Raw genomic sequence first — 23,552 nt, 5'->3', positions numbered from 1 at the left:
GAAGGGCAGAGGGAGACAAGTGTCTGGAAAAATCCAACTGTTAGGAAGGACTTGGAATGTCAAGGTGCTATTCGGACACCCTTCATGGTCTCAGGGACAGAATCAGTGACCAGTGCTTGCACTTCAGTGGTCTGTCTATGGATCAAGTTCACTCTGCTCCTATTGTGTTGTGGGTGGGTTAGGATATGATTGATGTGTGTCTTTCCAGTGTCGACACGGTCTCCTAGGCTGTTCCCTGTATGGGGCTTGTCTAAGTGCATTGATTTTTATTAATTCCCTCATGAAGGGATTGAATATTAAGCTGGGGAGAGGGAAGAAATGCACCTGGCAGCATCATTCTATTTAAACATGTTCTAAATACAGAAATTATTCAGTGTGATGGCCTTACAAGTAAGGAAACCAAGGCAGAGCAAGGATTCCCTATTTAAGAAAGGAGGCAGAAATTTTATTTCTGGGATGTAGAAAAATGTTGTAGCTGCCAGATCTCATTTAGTTTCTACTTCAAAAGACTTTTATGGGATGTTTTTGTCTATGAGACAGATCCACACGTCTCTACAGTTTCACCAATAGTCTAAATGCACCAAAAAACAAAAATAACTCAGCTTCTCCCCAATCATTAAGATGTCTCTGGGCCTCCCCGGTGGCGCAGCGGGTTGAGCGCAGCGCTGTGAAGCTGTCTGCAGCCTCTGCAGCGCTGGTTCGATTCCTGGCCGGCCAGGGAGATTCCCACATAGCGAGGCAGACCTCTCCAGTCTGGCCCGCTGCTCCCCTCAGCAGTGTATTTCATCAGTCTGCCTGTTCTGCTCCCTGCTCTGTCTCTGGTGAATTCTCTCACCCTCCCATGCCTCTGGCCTGTACCCCAATACTTGTATAAATAAATAAATCTCAAAAAAAAAATCTCTCTACTCAACATGCCCTAGAGGTGTCAGGGGTGTGCCCACACAAAGCAGCCATCTCCCCGGGGGGGTGAGGGAGGGCTTTCCAACCGTGGGCACACACACACACACACACACACACACACACACACGCGCGAAGCCTGCATTGTTCCCATTGCACAGCCTCTATTGCACTCCCCAAAGCCTGGCCTTTCCCCCGCCCTCGCCGTCCAAAGCTCTCAACCAACCCGGCTCGCTCTCGGGCGCGGGTTCCGAAGCCTCCCCACTAGCAAATGCCAAGGAGCCCCGCGCGCCTGCGATCAGCCGGAGGCCGACCCCCAAGCGCAGCCTCGCGGAGTGGGACCGAAGTAACTGTCCACCAGCTGGCCCCGCCGCCCCGCCCCGCCCCGCCCCGCCCCGTGACGCGCCCCCGCCGGCCGCGCCCCTGCCCCGCCCGCGCGCCCGCCCCGCGCGCCCCGCCGAGCTCGCTGCGCGCTCCGCCACCCTCGCGCGCGCCAGCCCCGCACCTTCGCCCGCGCCGCCGCTGCTGCGCGCCGACCCGGGAGGGCGCCGGGGCTCGACGGTGGGGCCCTTTGTCCCTTCACTCAAGGGAGCGAGCCCAGGCTGTCTGCAGAGCCGGAGGTGCGCGCAGCCCCGGGCAGTGCCTTGGCACCGAGGCTTTAAATGCCAAAGCCCGGGCGTCCGCCTGTCATGCCCAGAAGCCTTCGTCTTTAGGTATGTGCACCTTTTTATTGGCTCCTTTTTCCTTCTGCTTTTATCCAGCCGGGCTGAGGTCTGTGTCCTCGGCTGGAAGGCGCGCTGCAAGGTTCTGGAGCGGTCGGAACCGGGCGTCCTGGGCTGCGTCCGGCCCGGAGCGCCCGGGTGTCTGATGCCCACCGCCGAGAGACGCGAAGTTGCCGAATGGAAGGGGCACACGTGCTTTTGTGGGCAGAATTGAGGGATACCCAGGAAAGTTCAGGGGTGATGAGGGGCCCGCGGCGGTGCCCGGGGCTCGGGCATTTCTGGGGCGCGGGCGCTTGTGGCCGGACAAGCGAGGGTAGGAGGCGCGCGCGCCGTCGGGTTGGGGGTCCGGGGTGGCCCGCGGCCATAAACGATTTCCGGTACTATCGGCGCCTTTGGGGAGACCAGTCAAGGCTGGGGTCGAGGTCTCCGGGGTGTTAACTTGCTCTCCGGCTGCTCAGATTGAGCCTGGCTGTGAATCAGCCTCTTCACCACCGTGTCTCCTGAATTCCAAATTGGAATCGGGAGGAGGGGCGGCTGTGTTGCCTTGATGCCGACCTGTGCCTGGCAAGATGGGGGGTAGGGCGATGCCCTGGAGAACAGGAGCACCCCTGCAAGTTTCTGTGGCTTGGGGGAGCATCTGCATAAGGGAAGAATCTGCAAATTGATTTCAGTGAAACTATAACCGGATATTCCCCCACCCCACACCCCAAGGTTGGGGGGACAATAAGGAACCTCGGTTTAGAAGCGACTAGGTGTGATTTGAAATTAGACCGTCAGCAGCCACCCAGAGGTTAAGGTGGCGGGAGCCCCGTGCAGGTCCCCCCGGTGCGAGGTGACAGCTGCCCCAAGAGCTAGAAAGCGAGTAGAAAGCCAGGCGGGTTCTGTTGGGGGAAGCGGGTGAGGAGGTGAATAAAACCAGAAAGGTGATCGGCAGCAACAAAGGTTCTTATCCCTGCCCACACCTACAGGGTGCTTGAATCATTGAGAGGAAGTGTTTAAGCTTGTATGGGGGGGAAACAATCACAGTCACGATTGTCCTAGCAGCTTGCTGGAGCTGTCTTTCTCCCCTGGAGCTGTCTTTCCCTGCAGCTCATATCCATGCACGTGGTCGAAGTTGTCAGGCTGTGAGGAATCATTTATCCCTTTGCCAAAGAATTGGTGCTTGAATCCTTGATATCAGACGGGCAGCTTTTATATGGGAGCATTTGCCCCTTTGTTATCTGACACCTAGTCGTTTCCTCCCTGGCTTCTGTTAGGTTTCTCTGGCTGTAGGGATTGCCCTCTCCTTCCAGCCCACTCCACTCTTTCTATTTGCTTATTTCCCTTTTTCCTCTGGCTCCTACAGTCTTTCTGGAACACCCTTTCTGCATTTGCCCACCGACACCCACCATCTACCTCCACTGGGTCTCCATCAAGCTGTTTTAGCTGCTGTCACAAGCAGGGGGGTGTCAGCTGTGAACTCTCCAAGAACTGACATCACCAGACTATTCTCCAGTGGTTAATTAGGAAGCGACCAGTAGCTAGCTCCTTCTTTAGGAACAAATTGCAGGGGTGTGTCTCCTTGGGGTCATAGCAGCTAGAAGAAAGGGTCTCCCTCCTCCTTACTTTTTGCTCCCCGCTCAGCTCCCTATGCCCTGCTGCCTCTTCACTGAGGTACTCCCAAATCATGCCTCTTCCCAGGAAGGCAATGCATTTGTCATTCCAAAAATCTGCTGCATCCAAACATCTGGCCAACTGGAGAATCTATTTAGTCAAAACATACTGCATGTGATGTTTTCTCTAAGAGACCCCCAATTGTGTTGCTTCTCTCTCCCCCTGACCAGCCAATGTGAGATTTTTGTTTTGAATACTTTTTCTTCATAATAAATAAACACCAAACTAAAGTGAGGAAAAACTGAAAGCATGGAGGAGGGACTTGCATAGAATTCTGAGTATTCAGGCACAAATTCCAAAATTGACTCTCCTTCCTTTTATTGACTACAAAGTAAAATTATTTTCAGCAGAGAAGGGACCAGGCCCTTTCAAAGATGTCCTGGAGAAGCCAAGGGGCTGGGGAAGAGATGTATATGTCTATGATGCTCATAACTAAACTCACACGAAGATTCTACTCTTCAGCAATGGAGTCCATCGACTTGGGGTCCTGCCAATGCCTGCCAGGTGTCCTACCCTAAATCTGAGGTTGCTAAAATGGAAGCATCTCTACTATAGCAAAACCCCACAGCCCAGCTGTGATACCAACCTCATGTTCCTTCTGAATGTAACCAAGTCACTGCCCTGCTGTATTTTGTTTTAACTCACAGTTTAACTCATCACTGGGTGTCAAGATACTAGAACTCAGACAAAGACAGTAGTTGAGGGTGAGCTGCACAGCTTGCATTTTTCGTATTAAATGGCCAGGTCATGCAAAGGGTGCCTTGGGTTGAAGAGCTTGCAAATCAGTGTTTTATTTTACTGTTCACTGCATTCAGTGGGCTGGGTTGGGAGGGGTTGTGGGAAGGATAAAAAACGGTCTTGTTTTCATTCTGAAAAGAAGTCAGGAGTCTAAAACCAGTTTTTGGCTCTCCTTGGGAGGAAGTGGTGCTACAAGTGAAAGTCCTTTTTTTCCCCCCACATAATGGATGCTCCTCAGGGCAGTGGCCAATTTGACTTTCCACTTGGGCTTCCTCTGCCCTGATGACTGCGAGCAGGGACTGGTGCTTGTGAACAGCTCCTTTACCAAGGTTATTTTCATCTGCCAAGTTGAACTCCATGAGCTGGAGGAGATAGACAGCTTGTGTTTGTGGTCATTCAACCAGAAAAGAATACCAGCTGAAAACAGACAATGGAGCAAGGGAATGGAGGCTGGGGGTGGGGAGAGGAGGGACAGATAAGCCAGCAGCGTCTAATTGGTTCCCCAAAGGCAAACCTAGATGTGCAATGGTGTTGTAAAGCAGTTGTCATGTAAACAGCCCGCAATGTGATTATTAGAAAGATCTGTTCAGGAAAGGAAAACAATTATGAGTATGTGCCATTTCTTCTGGAAGGAACCTTCCTTTGGCTACATTTCTCTCTGCTTTGGAAATCCTAGCCTTATGGGCCCTTTCTCGCCACGTTTTCCCCTGCAAATGAAAACCTCACCTTTGTGCACGCTGGGAGCCCTCAAGCCCACACATGTATCTTGAATGAATTTTATTAAGACACCCACATGTCCGCTTCCTCCTTTGAATTTCCTCTCTGAGGCCAAGTTTCCCGCTGAGTTAATGGCCAAGGTTTTTTGGTCACTGACTACTCATCCCATTTTGTTTGGAAATGTTCTTGCAAAATGATGTTTTTTCAGAATGTGGCTGGCTATGGAGAAAGGATTACTTTACAAGAGACCCGATGCTGGGGTTCCCTCAAAGCTGGGGTTCCCAGACACCATCACCAAAAGAAGCCACTCCAATTAATTTTATTGTGCACTGCTTACATGATGAGTACTGTGCGGAGGTGAATGTTTTCATGCGTTCATTACACTAATTAAAAAGGAAATTAGATTTTTTTCCAACAGTGAAAGCAAATGAGGTAGATCATTTTTATGCCGTGTTCTATAAGATCAAAACGATCTTTCTGCCACCCCAAGAAGGGAGGAGACTTCTGCTGGGGAAATGTTTTTCACACTGGTTATCATTCTAAAAGATAATAGGTGATTAATAATCATTTTTATTTGTGAGATGGATTTGAAGTCCAAATCTGTGGAGCTATATCATTTAGGGAAGTACTACTCTTTTTTTTTTCCAACTTACTGAGCAACTATTCTGGGATCTGGCCAAAGTTAGGGTTTTCACTCAATATAAAAGTAAAAGATATTGATTATACCTTCTAGGAAGTGCATAGCCTGGAAGAGAAGCAGGAGTAAGCCAGCTGTGTTGGATAGTGTGTGAGCCATATGTCTTGGTTTGCTTTGTAGACATCTGTGGCTGCAAAATAATTATAAAGAACATCTCTCACTCGGAAGTCTTTTGCTTTGACCAGAAGTTTCATGGTTACCCTAGAAATCAAGGCAATGGGAAGTCAGAGGAAGGGGCAGCAGGCTGTGTTTGGAGCACTCATGGAAGATTTCACTCATGTGTCTGCTGTAAGATTACAGAAAAATGGAAGGGAAGAGGTAAGGAAGACTTACCAGACAGGAAGATTGGGCCAGATTGTAAGCTCCTTGAGGGCGCAGAGGGTTTGTTTTTTCCTTGCTGTATCCTCAGTGCTTACATGCTGCCTGGCAAATGGTAGGCATCACACATTCACTAACTGCCTGTGACCTAAATTTAAAACTAAAGGTAAGAAAGTTCGGGACAACGAAGAGGTATGCCTGGCAAGGCAAGTCAGAAGGGAACGATTGTGAAACGAGGCTATTAATAATGATGCTGCTACTCAAACAAGGTTGGCAAGGCCCAGACCCAGAACAAAGTATCTACAGAAAAAGTGTCTTGTAACTTACTTGTATATGTCACTTATCTTGTGGATTTGGCACTGTTGGCCTTCTTCTGGAGCCTTGAAATTGATCTCTTCCTTTTCAAGTGAATTGTTCAGGAAGGAACGGAATGAACAAAGACTCCATTCTCTCCAAATTTGTCTCCTTCTGCCATTGTCCTCTAGAAGGACTTCTGGAAGGGAAGCATGGGCAGGAGGAGGGAGGGTACCTTACAAATACAGAAGCAGTGCTGATGAACACAAACACATGCGATTTTTTTCTTCTTCTAATAGGAATAAATGCAAAGCAACAGTTTTCTGGAGCTAGTTCAACCCCAAGAGGTTATTCCCAGTATGGCATTTGACTTCCCCACTTTCTGCTGCAGATGAAGGCCTGCAGTGACCTGGTCTTGGCCCTGACTATGACAGTCTGTCTTCTACTTAATGTGACACATAGGTGCCCTATTGCTATGTGGAGGTTCAAGATTAGCTACTATAAATGATGGTTCCAGGATAACTGCCAACTAGTGACTCTTGAATGGCAACACCATACTTTAAGTTTATGAGATCAGTAGTTGCATTTTAACCACTTAAAAATGATCCATCTCTTTCCCCAAGTTCTGATCTAATTTAGTGTAGTCTTGACAATGTTTCATTCTCAGAAGTAAGTGGAGCTTTGAAAAGAGAGGCATGAACACACAGGGATATAACATTGAGAACATGCATCGTTGCAGACAAAAGAATCCACTCAGCAGAAAAGATGTAAAATAAAATCACTTACAGAATTATTGAATGGCCACTAATGGGGCCATTGCCTGGTCAGTAGTCAAGAAGGTCACCTACTGACTTCAGAAGCTACTGCCTCCAGAATGAGACTGCCATGCCATCGTCAAGAAATGGCCAGCCAGGAAGTCACCCCAGAAAAACCAGGCTGATCCCGAAGGTGGCTGCTGTAGTGACAATAGAAGAAACAGAACTATAGCACAGTGGGCAAGATAATGGGTCCACCCACCCACAGAGGTACCTATGCCTTAATCCCTGGGACCTATGGTTATGTTACTTTACATGGCAAAAGGGACTTTGTGGATATGATCAGGTCAGGCATCTTGAGATGATCCTGGATTGTGCAGGTGGGTCCAGTCAACATCATCCCTTAAAAACATGGAAGCTTCCAGCTGTGGTCATGTGACTATGGAAGATGGGCTCGAGGAGTAAAATACTGCAAGCTTTGAAGATGGAGCAAAGGGTCACAAGAGAAAGAATATGGGTGACTGCTGGGAGGTAGGGAAAAAAACAAGGAAATGAATTTTCCTCTAGAGTCCTAGAAGAGACACAGACACTTGATTTTAGTCCAGCGAGACCCATCTTGGACTTCTGCCCTATGACTCTGTAAGATAATAAATGTGCGTCATCTTAAACCCTCACATTTGTAGCAGTTTGTCATCTCAGTCACAGGAAATGGAAATGCACAATCCCCATTGCTTTTGCCGTCAAATCCTGTGCAAGTGCATTGGGTGAAGGGCCCACATCCCATGCAGAATCCTGACTGTAGGGAACTCTGGGAAGTGTTGCTTTCATTTTCCCAGCGTGGGGACAAAAAGACATCCCAAGAAGGGGCTGGAGTGACCTTGAATGACTGGAATCATGTACATCCAGTGCAGCTGCCATAGAAGTCCTAGGGCGCCTGGGAGCCACAGGTGTGTATGCCACGTTCCTGTCCTGAGGGATGGTGGCATGTGGCAGAACAGAAGTGGATGCTTGAGATTTTCAGGAAGTTTCAGAAGCTTTAAGTCATTAGGGCACAAGGGCGTGGGGAAGAGAAGGCATCATAGCAGAAGTTACTATCTGATCTATTAGATCTGCTTGCAGGGTGGGATTAAGGAGCGCTGGGTTGCGAAGCTGCCCGCGGCCTCTGCGGCGCTGGTTCGATCCCCGGCTGCTCCCCGGCCACCGGAGGAGGGTCCCACATGGCGCGCAGACCTCTCCTGCCGCCCGCTGCTCCCCTCAGCAGTGTACTTTGGTCCTTCTGCCTGCTCTGCTCCCCGCTCTGGCTCTGGTGAGTTCTCTCACCCTCCCGCGCTTCTGACTGTACCCAGTGCATGTATAAACCAAAACAAACAAACAAATAATAAATAAATAAATAAGACATGCCTCTAGAAAATTAAAAAAAAAAAAAAGGAGACATTGTATGTGAATATTAGTATCAGGGACTAATGTTGGCATTCTGTAGCTTAACTCTTCACTATTTAGTCAATCCTTATGGGAGATTATGTTTTCCAAAGAGGACCCCAGCAGCGTGTCACACCTCACATGCTCTTCCCACAACATGAGAAGTGAGATCTCTGCTCCTGCCCAGCAAAACTATGACTTTCATAACCAAAAGAGAATGTGATTTCCAAGGCTACATCATAGAGGATAACTCAACTTGGACCTTATTGGCTGGACCACTAGCTCTGGACGCCCTCGGTTGCCTTGTAAGCTGTTTGACTCTCCTGAGGCTGCCATGTTATGAGGAAGCCAAAAGTATTCGACCACAGGAAGAAGCCTGAGACCACCAGAACAGAGATAGATGCCTGAACAGTTCCTGGCTCCTCCAGTCTCTAGTGTTCCATGTCTGGCCACCATCTGTTTGCATGAGCGATTGAGCAAGGGCCCTTCCCAATTCCTGACTCATGGTGTTATTTGGGAATCACCATATTTAGGGAGAAGATTTGTCACATGACAGTAAATAACTGGGTTGGCCCATACAGCAGATGCAGGAAAAAGGTCGATTAAAATCACATTCTCCTGTGGTTCCTATCAAATTTCTTCACTGTGAGGTAAATAAATGACAGCTGTCAGTAATAGCATAACTAAATCTAAAATCTATCTTCCCCTCTTGTAGAATATCCACCTAAGAAACTCATTTTTAAAATAGCTATGAAAAGCAACTGTCACCTATTATGGTTGACTTGTTGGGGGGAGGATTTAGGAGAGTAGAATTGGTAGCGTAAATAAGCAGTAAAAAATCTGAGTAGAACTGTCTCTACTCAGCTATTTAAAAAGGATGAAATCGGGCCTCCTTGGTGGTGCAAGGGGTTGAGATGCAGCCATGAAGCTGTCTGCAGCCACTGCACCATGAGTTCGATCCCCGACCAGGGAGCTACCCCACATGGTGCAGCAGACCTCTCCTGACTCACCCACTGCTCTCCTCAGCAATGTATTTTGGTCAATCTCCCTTTTCTGTTCCCCACTCTGTCTCTGGTGAATCCTGTCAACCCCCCCCCCATACCCCAGTTCTTGTATGCATAAATAAATTTTTAAAATCTTAAAAAAAAAGGGCCTCCCCGGTGGCGCAGCGGTTGAGCGCTGGGTTGCGAAGCTGCCCGCGGCCTCTGCGGCGCCGGTTCGATCCCCGGCTGCTCCCCGGTCACCGGAGGAGGGTCCCACATGGCGCGCAGACCTCTCCTGCCGCCCGCTGCTCCCCTCAGCAGTGTACTTCGGTCCTTCTGCCTGCTCTGCTCCCCGCTCTGGCTCTGGTGAATTCTCTCACCCTCCCGCGCTTCTGACTGTACCCAGTGCATGTACAAACAAAACAAACAAACAAATAAATAAATAAAACATGCCTCTATTTAAAAAAAAAAAAAAAAAAAAAAAAAAAATAAAATCTTAAAAAAAAAAACAAATCTTGCTGTTAGAGACATGAGTGGACCTTGAGGGGCTCCTGCTAAGAGAAGTAAGTCAGAAGGAGAAAGATAAATATCCTGTGATTTCACTCTTATGTAGAAGGTTAAAGAGCAAAGGAAACAAGCTGAGCAACAAATCCCTAGATTCTGATAACAGAAGGGTGGTTACCTACAGGGAAGGAATTGGGGGGGTGGGTGAAGCCATGGACAGAGGGTGGATTGCATGGGGGTGGGTGCTAGCTAGACTTTTGGTTCCGGACGTGATGTGACATTGATGTGAAGGTGTGAAGTTGTATACTTGAAACATACACAGTGTGGTAAGCCATTGTTACCTCCAAAACAATAATTGAGTAGAACTGTCTCAGTGGGGCAAATAGAGATGATAAAGACCTTTACCATGGGAGGAATCCTCAGCTGAGGACCCACTGAGGAAATGGAGCAAAAGAGATTTGTAACTGGGATTAGTCAGTGTCGTGGTCTCTGAAGGGCATGTGGCTATGGTGGCACCACAGCCTGACTGTGGTGGTGTTTTTTCTGTCCCATTTTCTGCACACTTCCTTGATCCCTAAGTTTTACATGCCTGAGATTCAAGGTTAAGTTTCAAGGGAACATACTATACTTAAGTATGTAACAAGTTCAAGGACATAATGACGTATTAGTCTAAGTAGTAGCAACATATTGCTGCGGAGTTTTGTAGTTTTCAAATCCATTGTCCCATTTAAACCACAGAATCCTGGGATTTAAATCCTGTGATGGAGGCAGGACTAACATGAATGTCCTTGTTTTCACATATTAGGAAAGAAACAAAAGGTTTAACTGGCTTGTCCACGATCACGGTGCTAGTATGCGTAAGAGGCTGGTGATGAGCTGTTCTCGCTCCTCATCTGGGGTCTCTCCACCCCAGGATGTCCACCCACTTGGGCCAGGCAGCAAGAACTAAGTACAAGAGAAGGAGGGATAACTGCTTCTGCCTGCCTGCTGCCTGCAATCACCAAATATGGCCTATTTAAAGCCAACTTCATTGGGAGCCTGAAATATAACTATTTTCTCTTATTACCTGATTAAAGATCTCAATTTGATGCTTTATTTTGCAAGTGGAAACCTGCTTCTCTAACGACATGAGAAAGGTCAGGAGCTGCTCCCTTTTCAGGTTCCCATGACATCCCTCCTCCTCCTCTACCCCCCCCCCCCCAGTTTTGCCCTTTTGAGTTTTGTCAGAATGGTCTTTGGCCTAAAATAGGATAGACGCAGCACGTGGTGTTTCTTTTTCAAGGGTTCTTTTTTTTTTTTTTTTTTTTTTTTTTAAGATCCTCATTGTGCGGGTAAGGAACATTAAGATATTTTCCAGATGTAGGTTTTTTGTGTTTTTTTTGGCTCCCTGATTGTAGCAAAATGGCTCTTTCCCCACTGATAGAAGAAAATAGCCAAAGCAAGAAGCAGCTAAGGGGCTACATTAACTCAGGATGTTTTCATGCATGTGAATATCCAGTTCTCAAGGTAAAGGTACCGAAGAAACCACACTACGGGAATGGGTAGTTTTCATTTAGGAAACTAGCCTCCTTCCGTTGCAGTCTATATGGGGGAAATAAGCCCAGCTCCACTTTGCACGATTCTATACACAACAAAACAACCTTCCATGCTTCTCCTCCCTTTAAGTAAACCATGTGATCCCAGATTCAGGCACAGAGGTGAGACCTTCCTGGGCACAGAGAAGTCTGAAGTTAGTGCAGTTTTTATTCAGTGAGTGAGTGAGTGAGTGAGTGAGTGAGTGAGTGAGTGATTCATTGCATAGAAATGGGGTGTAGACCAGAGGTGCGGGGGCTGAGAGGAGTCATCCATCAGTGCAGTTTTTAAAAAGAAATGCAAATTCTGAATTACAGAGATGTGCACATATATCTCATATTGCATGTTAATATCCAACCCCTTTTACGTAGAAAACACCCAATCTAAATAAAAACTTGTTTATATAATAACAATAGCTATCATTTAATAGCATCTTCAATATGCCAGACACATGTATTTATTCAGTGAGTCCTGACTGTAACCTGTAATTGCTATTATCATTTCCAGTTTAGAGATGAGAGAACCAAGACCCAGCAAAATTAGTAAGGGCAGAGCACAGCTTTAAACCTGGGCCATGTCTATGGGTGTAAAGACCCCCGCAATGCAGCCACCAAATCACTCAGCTTAGCAGCTCAATATTCAGACAGTCCAGGCATTTTTCAATGAGGTTCGCAGTTGATATCAGGCATTAATGAGACCATTGGGACCCTATGACAATTTTTTTTCACATTATTCAGCCAGAAGATTCATTATTCCAGCTAAGTAAGTAGTGTGTCTGCAAAGGTGCCTATCATGAGAAATGAAACAGGCACTTTTCCTCAGAGTAAGCCAGGCATCCTGATAGGTGACAGCATATCAGTATAAACCTTCTCCTTCCTCATTGCAAAAGGGCTGCCCCTCACTGGTCGGGGAGATCTCAACAACTCCCCAAAAGGGGAGGGAAATTTGGAAAAAGCAAACTTGAGAGAAAAAAGCATCATTCCTTTCCTTTGTAAGGACTGTTGTCTAATACATACCCACATGTAAAGTGTCCCTTGATCAATTTTGTTTTAATTACTGAATGTACGAAAACAAGATCATTGTTAACTCATGCAGTTTTAATGTATGCATAGGAGAATTACACAGGATAATTACCTACAGTTGAAGAAAAATGAACAGTGTCAGAGCTGGTTATTCCATGCATGGCTTCGTCTTCTATCGCTCCATCAGAAAAGATGTAAAGTGGTAAACAATATGTGTGCTCTGCAGAAGTGCACTGGCTTGTTAAATAGAAGTATTTTTTTCCCCATTGATTTGCATCACAAACAGAGCTCTCAGATTTAAACTGCTCCCTTTATTTGAATATAATTTCTGGAACAATAGCTTTGATTCACTGATTTAACTCCTGCTTGATTTTTTCCAGAACTGCCCATTTTTCAAATCAGGGCTGGAGAAATTATCTTCTCGGGTCCTATGTTAGCTCGAGTTTAATTTCTTCTATGGGAATAATTCAATGGGAATGATGATTATTTCCTTTCTTAAAATTTATGGGGAATTTATTGTAATAGTCCCTAGTTTCCACCACGTCCCTGAGCCTCTGTGACCCAGTGACTTCCAGAACCTGAAGCTTAACCAAGCAGCTGGAACAAATTAGGGGGCAATATGTGGAAACACATGGAAATATCCTCAGGATTTTTGTCAAGCAATAGAAAGCTATGAAGGCCTTTTTGAGTTTGTAGATGGTAGTTGAGAAATGAGTACAACTTGGTTAAAATTTACTAAAAAATTATACTTCCTGACTTTCAAAAATTTGAGACAGATTTAAAAATGTCCAATAAAACAAGAGAAAATAGGTGTCAAAGAGAGGCAGCTAATTTTAATGCAGCAGCTCATTTTCTTGTAGCCAGACAAAAAGGGAATCACAGTCAGTTATCACTTACATTATTGCTGTCAGAAAGGTGGATATACAAAACAATGATTTAAAAAGAAATGAATTTAAAAAGCCCATTCTCAGCAATGAATTAAAAAAGAAATGAATTTAAAAAGCTGATTCTCAGCAATGAATTAAAAAAGAAATGTTTCATGTGGAATTGTCCAGAGTAGGTTAATCTGAACTAAACCAGAACTTTACAGTGAAGTTCAATGACAAACAAGTTCAGAAGACAACACTTAGTATTGAGCTTTACTTATTTTCCTATCCTCCATCAAATTTTACCACCCAAAAGGAGCAAAAGAAATTTCTTGAAGAGGAGATACATGTGTCTAGGGCCTGATTGCTTGTTTGGGGGAAAAGAAGATGCAGCTTTTCTAAGACAAAGTTAAATGCCATAATCAGATTGTGTGTTCAGACATTGTAAGCAAGGGGACTTGAGAATGACTCACCCCGTGCCCCCACCCCCAGGTGAGCTCAGTTCAAACCATGAAATTGCAACTCTACGGTAACCTTATTACTGTGCCAGAATCAATCACTTGAAATGTTAGGTTCAAACAAGACCAACTTGACTAGCAAAATAAAGTTGAGCATAGATACAGAAAACGTTCATTGTTTAGGTAAAGTCATTTCTCTTGTAAACCTTGGCCTTGCTGCTGTGGCTGAAGAACACAATGAGGATAGGTATTAGTTTTATTGAGCATATGCTTTGTTTCTGGTGACATAGTTGACTGGCTTGATGACCCTTAATCCTCACAATAACCTTACAGTGTCAGTGTTATGATTTCCATTTTATGGAAGAGGAAACCGATCAGAGGTCATAGTTGTATAGAGGAGAGTCACATACCTTCCTGCCTGTAGGCTATCTAACCACCTAACACACAACCTGATATGTCTTTGAGTGCCCTAGGTTTCTAGATGCTGCTGCTTCTTACTTGCTGCTTCTCCCTAACCCGTCCAGAGACACTGGCTCTGACAATCTTTGAGAATTTATGTAGCATAAGCTCCTTTCATTAATTAGTGGCTGTGATGGTAAGGAATTGTCACTGAGTCACTTTTAGGAAGTCTGTAATAGATGCACGTGTGCAGTTTTTTTTTAATAATTAATATTCTTCCATCTTTGTTAATTTTTGAATGGTATGTGATTTCTCCCATCAGGTATAGTCCCCATGTTCTATGGCATAAAGGAACCTTAGACATCAGTGCTAACAAGAAGCAGGTTTATTGCACCAGTGCTGACAAGGCAGATTCGCATCCAAAGGCTGAGCCCCGTTTGTAGGAAATCAGGGGCTTATATACACTCTCAGTTTCTATAAGGTTCTGGGTGGGTTTGCATTGGCAGATGTACGTGGTCAGATATGACGTGGCAATATATATATATATATATATATATATATATATATATATATATATATTTACACCAAGAAGTGAATTGTATAGTTGCATACCAGGGAGTGAATAAAGAGTCAGTAGTTATCGCCACCCAAACCACCCCCACCACCCCCGACCTGCCCAAGTCCATCCTGCTTCATGGTTAACATCTGACAAGATTCCTACGAGGAACTAAGTTGCATACCAGAAATGGAGCAAAAAGGTCATTGCTAAGACACCCCCCAGGCTGCTTATCTCAGGGTACCATGCTTCACCCATAGTTCTCCCATCACCACAGCACCCGTGATCCATCAACATAGTCCCTTGTGCTCTTCCCTCCTCTATTTTCACCCCTGACCCTCCCCTCCCCTGCCGTGTGCCTCAGATCTATGGTCAACTTGCAAGTTTTGTCTTTTTCCTGACCCTTTGTTTGGTTTCTCTATCTTCCACATATAAGTGAAACCATCTGATATTTATCTTTTTTCTCCTGACTTATTTTGCTTAACATAATCCCTTTCAGCCCCATCCATGTTGCTGCAAGTAACGTGATCGTTAAGTAGTCTTCCATTATGTATTATGTATTCCATGTCTTCTTGATCCACTCATCTGTTTTGGGGCATTTAGGTTGTTTCCATATCTTGGCTATTGTAAATAGTGCTGCGATAAACATAGGCGTGCAGGTCTCCTTTCAAATTAGTGTTTTGGTGTCTTTTGGGTAGATTCTTAGGAGTGGAATCATTGGGTAATATGGTAGATCCAGTTTTGGTGTTTTGGGGAACTTCCACACAACTTTCCACAGTGACTGGACCATTTTGCCTTCCTACCAACAGTGTAAGAGGGTTCTTTTTCTTTTAAACCATATCCTCCCCAGCATTTGTTGTTTCTGATTTTTTTGGGTTTGTTTTTTTTTAAATATGTGGGCCATTCTCACAGGTGTGAGGTGGTATCTGATTGTGGTTTTGATTTGCATGTCCATACTAATAAATGATGTCTAACATTTTTTCATATTCCTGTTGACCATTTGCATTTTTCTTTGGAGAAGTGTCCTGTGAGCTATTCTGCCCAATTATTGATTGGGTTGTTGCTTTGTTAGTGTAGAGTTGTATAAGTTCTTTGTAGATCTTTGATATCAGTCCCTTATCAGATGTATAGTGTGCAAATATTTTCTCCCACTCGGTAGGGTATCTCTTGCACATGTATAGTTTGAGTATTTCTTCTTTACTATGAAGTTGGCTCTCACTCTAGCCATTGTCCTTGACTCTGGAAGTCCTAACAAAAGCCTACATGATAAGTTTGACACTGCCCTTTCCTGCTGAGAAAATTAATTGTGACACACAGTGTAATTGAGAATCCAACTCTGGAAGGTGACAGAAGGGTAGAGGCTGCAGCGACTATCTGTGGACAGCCACCTGTCCAGGCTGTTACTCCCCCCACCTTTCTCTACACCCTGAATGCCCCGAGTGAACAGTTGGAGGGCATCTGCTCTTAGGGCTGGAACACCCATACTGCTGACTTGAGAACAATAGAAACATACTGCCAAATGATATATTTTTGGTACAGAGAAGAATTCTGTCCCTTCTCAGGATCAAAACACATTGTGATGTGAATGTATGTCATTTCTGAAAGCCATTGTCTAGTTCACATTTGGAATTCAGCTCATCCTATTTGATTGTGCTCAACACCCACATTCAGTGTTCTCTGAACTTTTCAGTCTCTAAGTCTTTCCATGAGGTTTGAGAAGCATACTGTGTGAATGACATCCTTCAAAATGAAATATTCAGAGGGGCTGATTGTCTAGAGCATAATTGATGAGAAGCTAATCATACTGTAGGAAATCAACTCTTTAAAATGCCTGCTAACTGGTAAAATATGCTAGGATTTTGCACCATATTTAATACCAACTGCATGTTTTTAACAGAAAGAATCAACCGTTTTGACCCCTCTCTGCAGACGTGGTGTTGTCGCTATAGTTGAAGCCTAGCTCAGCTTATAAATTCAGCTTTCCAGAGACTTGAGAATGCAGAGTACTTATAAATGAGTACCTAGGTAAATTATAAAACTCATGCAAACAACCTCCTTTTAAACTTTTCTCCACTGGAAGTTGCACAGAAGTCTCAGTCTACACCTTATTAAACTGGAAATGACTTGATAGGACATCCTTATCACTCACATGAAGACTAGTAAACACGTTGCATTCATGAACTACTTAGTTTTCACACCAACCAGTTATGAGTTTGGTCCTTTCATCATCCCCATTTACAAGTGAGTTCATTAAGGTCTAGAAAGGCAAAGCAACTTGGCATGTACCGAGAGCCACAGTCCCAGACAGGCTGAATTCTTTGGTCTCAATAGCAATGATATAAAAGGCATTTGCTTTGTCTTCATGGCTTTGGAAAATAGAAGAAAGGGTAATCGCAAATTCCAATCCTGACATGAAAAAGATTTTCTTTTAAATCCTAAGATTCCCCAAACCATTCCTCTTTTTTTGCCATTAAATAAGAGATGTTGTTCTGTTGTTTCTGGCAAAGACTTGCCAGAGATTTTTTTTTGTGATGGGGATGGCGTGACTACAGAAGAGTAGTGACTCTTTTTATATATTGAAAGAATGGAAGCCAAATGTACTTTGTGCATAGATGGGGATTCAGCCTTAGGAATATTTAATTTTTTTCTTAAGTTATTAACCAGGCCTCACTCCAGAACAACTCAATCTTTTTTTTTATTTTGTGAGAATTATTTATTAGGCAAAATACTGTTCATTTATATAAATGTATATAACATGCTCCATTTTTTTTCTGTTTACATCACAATTATAAAATGTTAATTTATCTCTAATAATCTTATTTGAGATACAGTGTTATCTTTAAACTCAAGAAGAGTTAATTCATTCAAGATCTCAAATATAGCAAGAATTGATAAAGACCTTTAACCCAGATATCTCTACCTCCAAAGCTTGTAATGGCTCTATGGTTCTGGAAGAGAAAATAATAGCAAAAATAATCCTTCAACTATATAATCATGAAAATCAGAACAACTCAATCTTAATCTCTGGGGATGAGGCACAGTCAATAACATTTTTAAAAAGCTGTTCTGGTAATTCTTCTGTGCGGACTTCTAATTAGGTGGCATGTTATGTTAAGATCTTTCTAGTACTTATTGATAGTTTTATCAATAGCAAGGTGTGGAAGCTGGAATATAAAATATTTACTTTAATGTAGTGGAAGTCTTCAAATGAACCCAATAACTCAATCCCTGACAGTGGGCATGACTTTCTAGATTTAACCACGGAGGAGCAAAATGACCCACTTAATTTTGTTGAATGTAAAAGGCTGTTATTGGTATCTTGTGTTGTGAATCAGCAAGGAGCTCCTCATTGTGGGTAAAATGGCTCTGGGGTAAGAACATAAAAGGCAAGGACAGTGACCACAATACAGGCAGTGATGGCCCTTCAGCCAGCTGAGCACCCAATTAGTACTGATTAATGATGTTGGCAGGGCTGCAGGGCATTCTGGGTACTAATGACCCTCCAGTCCAGGTTGATGGAAAATCGCATTAAGGGATAGGCAAAGAAAACTAGGGGAGGAATTTTGCTTACTCAGCTAAAGGAGAATGAACCATATCTCAGAGTTGGAAACTGATTCTCATTCCAGCTCTGCCATTTATCTGGTTAGAACTGCTACTTACAGGTCAGCTTCCTTATCTGTACAACAGGAATCGTGATGACCATCTTACCTACTTGACAAGGTTGTTATCAGCATATCGACTCGATGTCAAAGCATTTGGAAAGTGTACATAAAGTGTTATTATGAATTGCCTTACTAATAATAGCGTTTCTTTGAGTCCCCTGGATGATAACTAGAGATAAACTCTATTGTCGCCACCAAATGATGACCCATTCTATTTATTTTGATTTCTTAGGGCTCGTGTCTTCTAAATTCTCCTAGATTTAGCACCTGGCTACTAAATTCCTTGGGAGCTTCCTATGCTGGGTTGGCTTGAATGCTAACTTCCCTATATGCAATTTCAACTTTTCATTTTTACGTGGCTAATGTCGCCCCATTCAGTGCTACCAGTTTGCTCAAAGTATGCATTTGTTTCTCCAAAAGCTGAGAGCCTTAGACCTCTCTGTCCCCTTGATGCCTGTGAAGTCTCAGAATATTCCCACAAGCTTTTCCCCACACGTCAGAGGCAGAGGCAACTCCTGTGCGCACTTCCTTTCCCCATTGGCTTGTTCCGTATCCAAAAGAGATGGTCCCAGTTTGGGGTTTCTGTGTTTACACAGATGTTGGCCTGAGTGAAGTGGAAAATTAGGTAGATCTGGAATTTATTAAAGCTAGTGAATTTGACCACCATTGTTTTCTTTGAAGTGGGAGAGGGTAGACCCACCAAGTTGAAAGGCCAAACCAAATCTCCCTGTTTGTTCTAGAGAAAATAGACAAATTTCCCTTATCTGCACCAAGACCTGTGGAGGACAGAGATTATCTTTAATTACATTCATCCTACATTCCCCATGTCCTAAAGTGCTCCATAACGGGGCTATAGGTTAAGAATGACTGCCTCTAAGACAGTGCTTGCCTGCCTTCTGCTGGATGAGTGACCTGTTGGGATTGCCTTCTTATACCAGCACTGGGTTAGTAGACACCCAATAAATCATTAAAATATTTGAAGCTACACATAAACAGAGCAAATGGAATAACACATTTCTGGATACTCATCACCTGGCCACAATAATCGCCTAGAATTTTCCACTTTCTTCATCCATGCTTTTGCTGCTGTTGTTGGAACATTTTAAAGCAAATTTAGACCTTCCATGTCACCTCACTCCTACATGCTTCTGTGTGCTTCTCAAAAGTATGGACTTTTTTGGGGTATAACTCTAATTTTATTTTGTACCTAACAAAATTAGTAATACTTCTTAAATATTACCTAATATCTAGTTCATTAAAATGACCAAGTTCCTCAAACATGACTTTCTTTCCATGGAATTGGCATCACTATCAAAACTGAGTCCACACATTGGATCTCTTATTCGCCTTACCTCTTTCTCCCCGAGACTGCCCCCTTCCATGTATACATTATTAGATCAGCAAGGCCTTGTAAATATCTGTTCATAGAAAGCCTGTCCTCTACTTTGCTATTGTCACCACCAAATGATGACCCGTTCCAGAGCATCACTAGCACTCACTCTGCTGTCCAGAGGATCACTAACACTCACTCTGCTGTCCATGACCTCACTTAGGCTGATGGGACAGGGCCAACCCGGAGACAGTGAGTCAGGATCCAAGAAAGTGAGTGAAATTCACTTTCTCACCATAAACCACAGAAAAAAAAAATTAAAGCACAAGGGACAAAAGAAGGCAAAGCATTGCAGAATGAGATTTCAGTACCAGAAAATAGAAAGTAACCCTTAGAACAATTCTGGTGTGACCCAGTGTATGGAGGGAATTCTGTGAATGATTATTGAGAGAACACGGTTGAAAGCTGGTGAATTAGGTGACTGAGAAATGGGTCTGAATCTTGGGAGGAGTCTTTAAAACCCTCAATTTCATACTCTACAAAAATGAATGTAACTTATCTAGGTAAATTGGCCAAGGACAATGAACAGACAAAGGCAGGTAGACAGCTAAGTGTATAAGCCAGCTACTTAGCTGAGTGAGCACTTGGGGTGATTTCAGGAGTTATGTGGGAACTTAGAGGGAAAGCAGCCTGACAGTATTTTCTAGACTCTGAATCCAAATAGCACAGCATTTCACATGTGTACAGATCAGCCTGTAATGTATTCTTTTGTCTTTGGGGTTGGGAATTTGCCATATTTTGGCAGATCCAGTTTGGATGAATCAACATTTGTTCTTTCTTGCACTAAATTGTATGTTAAGCTAAGGATTAGTTGGACCTTTTTACTTCCTTGCTGTTTTTACAGCTTCAAATCCTTTGGACAAAGCAGGGGATACTAGAATTATTTACATCCCTGGGTGTATTAGAAAAAAGAACATAATTCTGCTTTGCTAATAATCTAGATATCTGCATGTAGCTATTCCTAAAACTGCTTTGCATTCTGATGATGAATTATTTGCTTTTGGCAACCAAAAATAACCAGCAGATGTGATTCATACGGCCACCTTCTTGGTATGCAATAGCAAGGGCCAGTAATGAAACCACTACCCCATTATAGCAGTTTAATTTGCTAAAATTGCCATGCAGAGAACATGTGTACAGGCTCTGAGAACTCACTCAGCTCTGAAACTCTTGGCACGTAATGGCACATTTATATGCACTCTGTTAGAATCCAAGTACCTTCTTGACATTGAGGTCATCTGAAATGAATCTTTGTATGATGATTCTCTTCCTCTTATTTTGACCATCAGCTATACTTTGTTTAGTAATATCCGCACAGCTTCATACAGATGCCACAGATTTAGGAAAACCATATAAAATTATCAGAGAAATTCTCTTCAAGGCAGAGGGAATTCAACATGGCAGGTCAATTTCTCCCTGTGAGTCCTTCATGACTGGAAAAAGCCAACATTCAACTGGCTCATTTCCTTACTTTACACATCCTTCTGTTTGTGTGTTGCTTAAAAAAAAAGCTTCACATGCAGTTGAATCAACACTTTTATGCTTTTGTCAAACTGTAGTGCAAGCACAACAGATTGTTGATTCGTAGAACAACAGTTCCTCTCCAACACCAATATTCCTTTATCAATTGTTCATTTTCATAATAAGTCTGCATTCTGAGAAGTCTTTCTGTAAAGTCACAGTTGTGTAAATGAATCATTCCAACAGCTAACAATAGGCAACTGAAGTCAGTCAGAACACATCATCATTTATAGGCTTTTCAAAGCCGCATGATGTAGATGTGGACCATAATCAAGAGAACATACAAGATTGTGAAAGACTGCATTGTTCACACATGCAACTTCAGAATGCAGGCTGCAAAGAAAAAGGATACATGTGTTCCCACATAATTTCCTTCAGCTTTTCTCCCCTGGATGAGCCCCTCACTACTTTTTCTGGTAGAAAAGCAAAACAAGACAAGTTAAGGAGCTCCAGGGACCACAGCAGAGAAGGGAGTCCAGGTGTTCTGTCCCTGCCTCTCTTCATGATCCCCAGGCCCCTTTTATTACCACCACCCCTCCAGAGCAGCTCTTCATACCTCCATGTATTATTTTCAAGTCTATAATAAGATGCCTGAATGTTAAGCATTCAAAGTGCTGCTTTTAAAAGTGTTGTCATAACAACAGGAATAAAATGACGAATGCAACTGGAGTTTGAAAGCTCTTAGTTGGAAGTCCATTGCTTTCCCTTCATGTGGCAAGAATTTACTTGTAACCTGCTCACACAAACCAAGGCTGTGCCCCATGGCATTGCCCTAATCGAGTTGGTGTATTTAGCTATCTATATTTGCCATTGTATAATTGTCAGTCAATCTTCCATCAATTCAATTTACTCGTTACTACAACCAGAAGGAAATGAATGAACCATAAGAAAAATTGATTCGCCTGATTATATGGGCTCTATCTGAGAATTTCTAAGATAACATATTTTCTCTGAGATGAAATATACCATGTAGTTGTATAAGGCTCAGTTCCATTTTCCAGAATTTCTGGAAACCTGACTCTCATGCCCACTCACGAATGCCCATCCCTCACACAGACGAGGCCAGAGAATGTGTGTGGGGTGCAGTTATGCTCCCCAGCATTGCGTTCTGTTACTTTTCCTGGGGCCTGATGATTTTCTCTGCTTAGAATTTCCAACATGTAGCTCCCTTCTAGTGAAAACAATAAAAAATATGAGCTTATAAAAATGGTAATTTCAGTCAAGTCAAATAGCAATAGAAGATGCCAGAATCATTTTCATGCTGTTTTGAAGAGAGAGCAACCATCACCATTAGCTGGAAATGAGTTGCCAAGCTCTCGGGATAAACAGGCTGTGTGTAAAAATGCCGGAAGGAGTTGGTAATGCCAAGCCTGGGGCCATTTTCTTCTGTATCGGAGCGTATCGGAACGTTGTTTTTCAATCTGGTGATAAAAATTGAGGGTTTGTGGTGGGTGTATTTTTCTCTCAATAGCATCAGCCAGGCTGTCTGTGAGGACCATGTTCCAGAGATTTTTCCCTTTTGATGTGCATGGGTTTTACTAATTTTTTGTGAAGATAAATCTATTTATTATTGCCAATAGCTTCAACCTTCATTTAAGTGTAAAATGTGTTTTCCTTCCAACCAGGAAGCAGTTGATCCTGTTTTGATGTGTCCTTTGCACCAAGTACAGAGCCATGAGTATTCCAGGATTTGCATTTTAAAATGAATTATGACAACATTAGTCAAAATTCATTCAACCCCTCATGAGACTGAAGTAAATTTTATGTCCTGATTCATTTCTAATTATCATGAGGCCAGCTGCTACTCCCTGCATTTATTTAATTCACCAGAATGGAAGAAGAAACACTTCATTTTCCCTAGGCTGAAACAGTGTCTATTACCTAGAAATTCTTATAACGGACTCTCCCAGTGAATTGAAATGCTACTAACATTTCTTCTTCACTCTTCAAATGATTCATCCTGACCCTTAAAATAGCTTCTCCGTGCTCTGCTATCATTGCTTTGAGGGGAAATAAAAGACAGAAAGAGGGGGGCAGCGATGTCAAAATACCGTATTATTTCTCTCCCTGTAAAATGTGTGTGGTTTTATCATTGCTGCAATCCATTTGCTTGCTAAAAGTCACATCTGTCTTCAAAGGGCAAGTCTGAGTGAGTAGGAAAGACCCTTATACCACACTACATGGTATCTCATTTTCAACTTGCAACGTCTTCAATGACTTAGCAATTACTATCTCCTCACTTTATCTTCAAGAAAAACTGGAACTTAGAAGGGACCAATGATTTGGAGCTACATAGATCAAAGAGGTGAGACACTGGAGAAAATAATTATAATATAGGTGAGTCCCTGTTGGGACAGGGACTTGTTGCCGCTTTGCAGCAGGAAGGCCATGAGGGGCACAGCAGTCGTG

General features: G+C 43.5%; 1 protein-coding gene across 2 annotated transcripts in view; it reads left to right on the top strand.

Annotated features, from left to right (window-relative positions):
• The window catches only part of RIPOR2 (RHO family interacting cell polarization regulator 2), a 123,873-nt gene that overhangs the window by 26,845 nt on the left and 73,476 nt on the right, over positions 1–23,552 (top strand). The window contains exon 1 of one of the 2 annotated variants that reach the window (XM_054698350.1): positions 1,449–1,610. The exons of the other annotated variant lie outside the window; for it this stretch is intronic. The gene's annotated coding sequence lies outside the window, so the exon portion shown is untranslated. Of the gene's footprint in view, positions 1–1,448; positions 1,611–23,552 lie in introns of those variants that run through there. 2 annotated transcript variants of the gene reach the window in all.

The sequence above is a fragment of the Talpa occidentalis genome, unplaced genomic scaffold (assembly GCF_014898055.3).
Source record: "Talpa occidentalis isolate TD23 unplaced genomic scaffold, MPIMG_talOcc4v2.1 talOcc4.2, whole genome shotgun sequence".
NCBI classification, from domain to species: Eukaryota; Metazoa; Chordata; class Mammalia; order Eulipotyphla; family Talpidae; genus Talpa; species Talpa occidentalis.
This window is presented reverse-complemented; position numbering and strand designations above follow the sequence as displayed.